This window comes from Apteryx mantelli, unplaced genomic scaffold, assembly GCF_036417845.1.
Source record: "Apteryx mantelli isolate bAptMan1 unplaced genomic scaffold, bAptMan1.hap1 HAP1_SCAFFOLD_20, whole genome shotgun sequence".
NCBI classification, from domain to species: Eukaryota; Metazoa; Chordata; class Aves; order Apterygiformes; family Apterygidae; genus Apteryx; species Apteryx mantelli.
Window position 1 is genome coordinate 15,367,313 of NW_027118553.1, and position 7,888 is coordinate 15,375,200.

Here is a 7,888-nt window from a genome sequence, read left to right on the forward strand (position 1 = left end):
GGGCTTGAAAGTGTCTTGGAGAGAAAAATGCCAACTTTTAATCCAAGACAATGTTTAGAGTGGTGGAACACTAAAGTGAGCTCATGGTGCAGAGCCAGAAGTCCTTGCTGTCCTAGCTCTCCACATGGCCTCGGAAGTGGCTGAAAAAGGATTAATGCTCCCCACCCTCCCAGCTCATAGTGTCATCGTCCTTCCTGAAGGGAGGCATCAAAAGGAAGGCTGGGAGCCCTTGTGGGATCCTGCATTGAAGGAAGCAGAACCTGGGAGTCATATCAGTTTGCTGCTGTCCCTCAGGCCACATCTCCTTCAGACAATCTCCCCCACCCTGTGTGTTGGTTCTCACCCCAAAGGTCACCCCCAGACAAGGCTCCATGTCCAGCTGGAGGACTGGGCATCCAGGTGTGAGCCCTGGGAGGATGAGCCCTCTGCTGGGTCCTCTGCAGGGCTGGCAGGGAGCATGCAGAGGATGTCCTGGGGCCATCTACTGGGCCTGTAGACCATCCTCCTCCCATGGGGGGCCTCATACAGCGTCTGCAGGACAAAGATGCAGCCCAGCTTGTTGTTGCATGAACAGAGAGGAGAAACTGCTCCAGGAAACTCCTCCCAGACCCAGACCCTTGTACCACTGGCCATTCCCCGTGGTCCTAGTGAGGGATGATCTTGGAATGTGACCAGCTCTGTCTGCCTGCTGGGCTCAGCACCTGTATGGGGGGAATGGCCAGCCCTGCCTGGCCTCTCTCCCTAGGCCCAGACCCCAGCAGACCCCAGAGCATGGCCTTCCGCTCACCCTGCGAGGACAGAATCAGGGCTGGGCAGGGGCTGGGGAGTGGTGGGAAGCTGCCAGGCTGGAGAGCCATGGGGGACGGGGCACCGAGGGCTGTCATGGGGACCATGCTGGGGGGATGTTTCCCCACCCCTGAACCCACACTGTGCTGTGCCGTGCCTGCACAGTGGGGCCGTGGGACCGCATGCAGGGCAGCAGAGCTGGGCCAGTGCAAGGATGAGGCGCAGATGGGAGCCGCAACACTCTGGGAAGCTCCCGACAGTCGTGGAGGGGACTCACTGCTGATAGCAGAGTTGGAGGTCTCTTGGGGGCTGCAGTCACCAGCACCCCTGGCCAGGACTCACAGACCCAGGACAGGTGGTTGGTGCCAAGCACTGCAGCTCACAGTGCCCCTGCTCTTGTCTCACCATCCTCTCTCAGGAGCACCACCGAGTGTGTCACTCCCTGCCCAGGTATGGAGAGGGGCTGCCGGAGGTCTTCTCTTCTCACAGTTGCGGGTCCCAGCTCTGCCCTGGTGTCAGCCCACAGGCTCTGCCCTGGGTCATGTTATGTCTCCATGTTATGTCTCCTCTGAGACCACGTAGGGACCTGCAGCACATAGTTCCACTTGGAGCCAGCCACCACGGCCTGCCTCCATGGTCCCAGGAGATCCCAGCTAGGCTGTGCTTGAAGGCAAGGTTGTGATTGCGCTTGGTCAACGTAGATAGGATGGTCTGGCTGGGGGCCAAGGGGAGAAAAGGGCAAGAGACAACAAAGAGAAGATGCAGCAAAGCAAATTTCGAAGGAGTTTAAGGAAAAAAATAAATAACCATGATATTTAAGCAGCACTGTGGCAGGGGCCAGGAGACCTTTAAAAACACACCTGGAGAAAGCACCTACCAACCTGATCTAACTGTAAAGTTGGCCCAGCTCAGAGCACATTGTGGTCCTGCAGATCACTGTTGTGGGGCTGAGGCCTTGCTGGCATTTGTAATGCCTGGTCAAGCCTGTCCTCAGAGTCACACAGTGAGTGAGTTCATCCTCCAAAGGAGTCTCTGCCCCATGGGCAACAGGAGTCAAAGCAGTGCAGGGAGACTGCAGAAAAGTTCTCAGGAACATGCCAAACATTCAGCCCCTTCGACTGCTGAGGTGTCCCCACACTGGTGCTTTGCCTCCTGGGTCTGAAGGGCTGAGAAATCTTTGGAGCCAGAGCAGATCGGAGTCCGATCTTCTGGACTCATGGGTTACAGGGCATCAGCAGGGCTGTACCGGCTGCAGGGAGGGAATCAGTGCCCGGGGCATGAGCAGATCCCCCTCTGCCCTCCCCACTCTCTTCATCCCCTGGAACAGAGACTGTGTTTCCATGTTGGCCCTCCCTGCCAGGTTGTATTCCCATCCAGAGGGGATGCAGGCTTCACCCTGGGGAAATGCAGGAGAGCCCAGTCTCATGTAGGGGAGCAGGGTCCCAGCACAGCTGCTGGGTGGCCAGGGCTGCAGGCTGCACAACCCACTCTCTTCCCCACACACCTCCAGCCTGGGGTTCCCAGCAAGAAGGCAGGCATGCCTGGGTGTCTGGTGCCATTGGGGTGGTGGCCTTTGGACCAGCCTCTCTCTGTAAGGAACTCAGGAGATTCTCTGCCTCCATGTTAGTGGCAAAGTTAGTGTCCCAGGTTCTTCCCTCTGGAGAGCTGAGGCTTTAATTCTCTGGAGAAGGGGAAAAAGGAAACCCTTTTGTCCATAGGACTTATACCACCCTGTCAAACCTCTACTGTCTTCTCCTGCTCTGTTACCCCAGAAATCCTTTGGCAGGGACATTTTGGGGTTTCTGACCCTGCTTTGAGCAGCAGGTTGGACTACAGGCCTCCTGTGCTCCCTTCAAGCTGAATTATCCTAAAGGTCTATGACCTCAGGCCCCATTTCAAGCACAGAGCAAATGTCTCTGGGACAGGAGTCATTTGGGCTTTATGTGACCATCTAAAAGAAGGCAGGTGAACACCTCCTCCTTCTCCTTGTTGACTGTAAGGGCAGCCTGGGAGGCACTGCCTCAGGCATAGCTACATTACCCCTGAAGTTCTTTGCATCCACCTTTAACCACATGGAAGTCCATTGCCTGGATCCCCTCAGTGGTGAGGGGAGAAATGCAGGCTTTTCTGCAGGGTGAGTTCTCTACCTCTGTAGTTGCACCTCTAGGTAGATGGTGGCATCCTGCCCTTTCTTTCTTGCCTGAAGCTCAGCCTGGATGGGGATGTGAATGTGGAGGCTGGCAGTCACTGCGGTGACCATGAGATGGTGGAGAGGTAGGAGGAATGACAGAATCACCTCCCTGCACTGCAGCAGAGAGGATTTCATCTTGTTCAGGATCTGCTTGTCAGGATCCCACAGGTGACTGTCCTGGAGGTCAGAGGAGCCATGCAGCCCTCTTGGATCATCAGGGACAAAGTCCTCAAAGCACAGGAACAGTCTAGTCTGCAGGAAAGTCCATCAAGGCCTGGCCTGGGGCTGACATGGATGAGCAGGGACTTTGTGATTTAGGACTTGAAAAGGCAGAAGGAAGTGCACAGAGGGTTGGAAGGGGAATGGGCTACCCAGGAAGAGGACACAGCCATTGTGTGTGGTGGAAGGGATGGAGTTAGGCAAGCAAAAGCTCAGCTGCAGCTGGAGCTGGAGGTGGAACTAGGAAGGGACGGGGATGGCAACCAGAAGGGCTTCTGTAAGCACATGGGCAGGACAAGGAAGGCAGGCAGCCAAGGAAAGGGTGGTCTCCCTGCTCAGTGGGGCAGGGGACGTAGTGACAGATACAGGGGAAAGGCTGAGGAGCTCACTGACTCTTTTACCTTGTTTTTTACTGGTATTGTCTACTGCCAGGCCTCCGAGTCCTTTGGCAGCATCCGTGTTAGCAAAGCCTCACCCATGGCAGAGGACGGAGCAGTTGGGGAGGAACTCTGCCCAGTGGGCACACACAAGTCCATAGGACCAGACGTGAAGCACCCCAGGGTGCAGGGAGAGATGGCTGGAGTCATTGCAATGCTGCTGTTGATCGTCTTTTAAAGGTCAGGGTAATCAGGGAGGTTCCTGATGACTGGGAAAAGGCAGACATTGCACCCATTTTCCAGAAGGGCAAGAGGGAGGAGATGGGCAACGACAGGCTGGTCCTCTTCATCTCAGTCCCTGGGAAGGGGATGGAGCAAATCTTCCTGGAAACCATCTCCAAGCTTATGAAGGACAAGGCCTGGAAGAGGCAGCATGCGTTGAGCAAGGGGAAATGGAAACCATGCATGACCAACCTGATTGCCTTCTGCCATAAGATGAATGCCTGTGTGTACAAGGGGAAAGCAGGGCATTTTGTGAGCCTTCACTTTAGCAAGGCCTTTGACACAGTCCCCCAGAGTCTCCTTAGAGGCAAATTGTGGAGATCTGCCCTGGATCAGTGGACCATAGGGAAGGTGGAAGATTGGCTGGAGCATCAGGCTGAAACACTGTGATCAGTGGTACAAGTTCCAAGTGGCAGCCAGTTACTAGTGGCATCCCTCAGTGATCAACATGTGGGGCAGGACTGTTTAACATCTTGATGAATGGCCTGCACAGTGGATGGAGCGCACTCTCAGCACCTTTGTGGCCAATGCATGACTGGGGGGAGCCCCTGGGCAACCTCATCTAGTTCCCTCTGCACTGACCAGGGAGGCCTGGGACTAGATGATATCCAGAGGTCTCCCCCACCCTAAGTGCTGTGATTCAGTGCACCGTTCCCTGGAGAGCTCTATAAAGAGAGAAGAGGCAGAGGAAGAAGAAAGGAGAGAGAGGCAGAAGAAGAGCTCTGAAACATGTCCATTTAAATGAAGTAGTTCCTCAGAACAAAGTTTCTCCATGCAGAGGATTGCCAGCCAATGTATTTTGATGAATAATGTATCTATCTATATATATATATGTTTACGCTCACATAGACAGACTAATTCCTGTAGTGCATGAACATGGTTCTGCCAATGAATAAGGAAGAAAAAATATTTGGCAATGGTAAAAACTGTGGGAAGTTTTGGAAATGAGGATGTTTTTGTCAATTATCGCATTAAGATATTTTAGAGACTCCTTTAAAACATTGCTTTAACATGGGTATGTTGAGATTTGTGCAAATTTGACCACCCAAAAATAGAGCATTTCCTTGAAGCTGGTCACCCTGCTTTCCTCACGAGTCGAGAGAGCCCGACACCTCAGAGTGCGACGTGCTCTGTGCAAAGAGTGAGGGGTTGCATGGGCAATCATGGGCAGGGGGTGGTCTTCTGAGCGCTGGGCTCTGTGTGAGACACAACAATATCCTGTTTAGTGGTGTAGGCCTGAGTATAACAGAAAAGTTTAGAAAAGAACATTAAAGATGAAACAAGAAAGAAATTCAGACAAAGATTTAAAGAAAAAAATGCTTTTATATACTTTCCACCTTTTCTTTTTTTTGTTATCATTATCTCACTTGATTTGTTCTATTTTAGTACACTAATCTTCTGGGGAGATTCTGCATTATCTTTCTGCCTGAAAAGGAAAGAGATTTTCAGAGCTGGGGTGGGATGCAGTCACAGGGTCATGGGAGGCTAGTGCCATTGCAGGTGCCCTGGTCCCCTCTGCCCAGCCTCCCTCTGTGGCTCCGAGGGGCTCTGGTCTCCTGCAGGTCCCCTGTGAGAGCTGCCAGGCCCAGGCAGGTGCCTCAGAGACACTGGGGCCTCTCCAAGTGCCACTGGGTGCTTGCGGTTGGACAGCTGAATTCTGCCTGGAAAGGTGAAGAGCTGTTCTCAACATTAAAAAATAAATAAATGAGAACATTTTCATCAGCTGAAATGACTGAATAATTTTAAAAAAATGTCAGTGTTTTCCCATGATGATATAATGGAAATTTTGAGGAAGGGCATGAATCTCAGGAGAAGAAATGTTGATCTGCCCCTTAACTTTTGTTACCACTGCTCTGTCTGTTATGCTGTGGATGTAGTCTCAGTGATCTCTCACATATTTCCACATCCCTGATTAAACTGATCATTTCTAAAGCCAACTGTTTGTCAGACTATCTGGGCATATGCACTTTCCATAGTTTCCCAGTCTTCCTCCTCCCCTTACTCTTTACAATTCAGATACCTCTCAACCCTCTAGTTGCTGCTTTAAGCTTCAGGGAGTCTGAAGCTTGCCTTGGCTTTCAGCAGTCTAACTGTCTCTTCAAACAACTCCTTCATTGTGTGTCTATTCAGCCTTTCCTATCTATTTGTGAAGAACATGTCAAGGAAGGTTATTCCTTGTAGACTGTGCACCTCAGTGGAGGCGACTTGGACTTGACATACAGTTGGGGAGTGTCTTTTATTTCTTATGACACTGGATCAAGTTTATTTGTTTTTGCTTACAATTAAGACAAATCCTTCTGTGCCTGTTTGCAGCTAGTTCTCAGAGGAAAGCAGGCGGGAATTGGTGCACATGAGCTGTAACATTCAGCTGCAGCCTTGAGTGGCAAAAGGTTAGATTTTCACAAGAGTGGTCTGAAGTCCCCAGTGGCTGACGAGAGAAATGGCAGGGCTGGGGTGGTGGGGAGGAATATTTTGCATGGATGTCTGACCTCCAGGATGGTGCTTTTCCTACACATCCGGAATTCATTGGGAGACTCTGTTGAATTGGAGAATGCGGGTATGACTTATTCTGAAAAGTGAAGAATAAAGAAAGCTTAAGATTCAGGCATCTTTCTTTTTCAGGTGCTCATTGAAATCTGACTTCTTTCAAAACACTCCTGAAACCTCTCCAAATAGCCACACAAGAATTGAAGAGCTGAAGAAAATTATGGGGAGAGGCATGGCTCCTTAGGGCTTTTTGCATCTTTATGACCCCTCGGGTGTCTTTGCTGCTGACCCATGAACCTCAGATGCTGAGAGGAGACTGAAGAAACCTCTCAAGAAGTTTACGTCAGAAGCAAATCCCCAAGTTTCTTGGAGCGTTAATGGGTCCCAGTGAGGGCCATTATCAACAAAAGCTCCCTGGTGGCTGATTAGAGCAGAAAGTCGGAGGCCCTGATTGCAGGTAGGCAAAGGCAATGTGAGGGTGGCTGTGATGCCAAGTCAACCTTGATGTGTGTTATCAAGCAGAGTGACCAGGCACTGACAGCCAGCCCCTGGATAGGGTGATGCTTTCCCTCACATGTTGCTCAGGTCTCTTCCTGGGGGCAGTTTGTGGGTGTGTGTGGGGGTGCTGAGTGAAGGACAAATATGGCACCTCCTGGGCTCCGTGGAGGTGAGGAGGCAGCAAGGCCACAGTGCTTTATGGAAACAATGTCTTCTCGTGGGCCTTGGTGGCAGAGACAGCAGCCATAGCAAATGGGACAAAGACCTCAGTTCTGTTGGAGGCTTTCAGCCTTGGCATTGCCCTCGGTCATCTCCACCACAGACTGTCTGAAGCTGTCCCAAGGCTGCACCTGTTTCCCTGCAGCCTCTAGACACCCAACCTGCTTCCCCACCTTGCTCTCACTGCAGGATCTCCCCACCTCTCCTGGTGTCTTCCTGTCCTCACCTGTTTTTCCTTGAAATACAAAGCCAGGGGCTGAACACAGACTCCCTCTGGGTGACCTCTAGCACCACAGCACTACCCTTCGAGTGACATTTTCTTTTCCTAATGTCACAGCTAAACCCCACAAGCTGCTCTTGGTGGCTTTTTCTCCTTCTCATGTTGTTTCCCGCTACCAAGACAAGCTCCATTATCTCTGAAACCACCCTTTCAAGCAGTCACAGGCTCCTACTCTACTGCCCTTTGCCTCCACTTCAGCAGCATAAAGAAGCCCACGTCCATCAACCTCTCCTCATGGATGGGATTATTCCCACCTAGGCACAGGACTTCACACGTCTCTTGTGAATCTTCATAAGGTATCTGTTGTGGGAATCACCCGAGTTTCTCAAGATCCTTCTGAACTGAAATTCCTCTGTGTCAAAACATAAAAAAAACAAAAACAAAAACAAAAGCAAAATGGCACCAGTGGGTTAAGGGTAAGCAGCTGTGTGCTGATGGTATGGGAAGGGATCAGGATGGTAAAAGAGACAGACTTAAAAGGGGTGAAAGAAAAAAAAGAAATTAAAAGTGAAGTAAATGATTGATCAAGGCTGATTTGGAGGTTCCTGC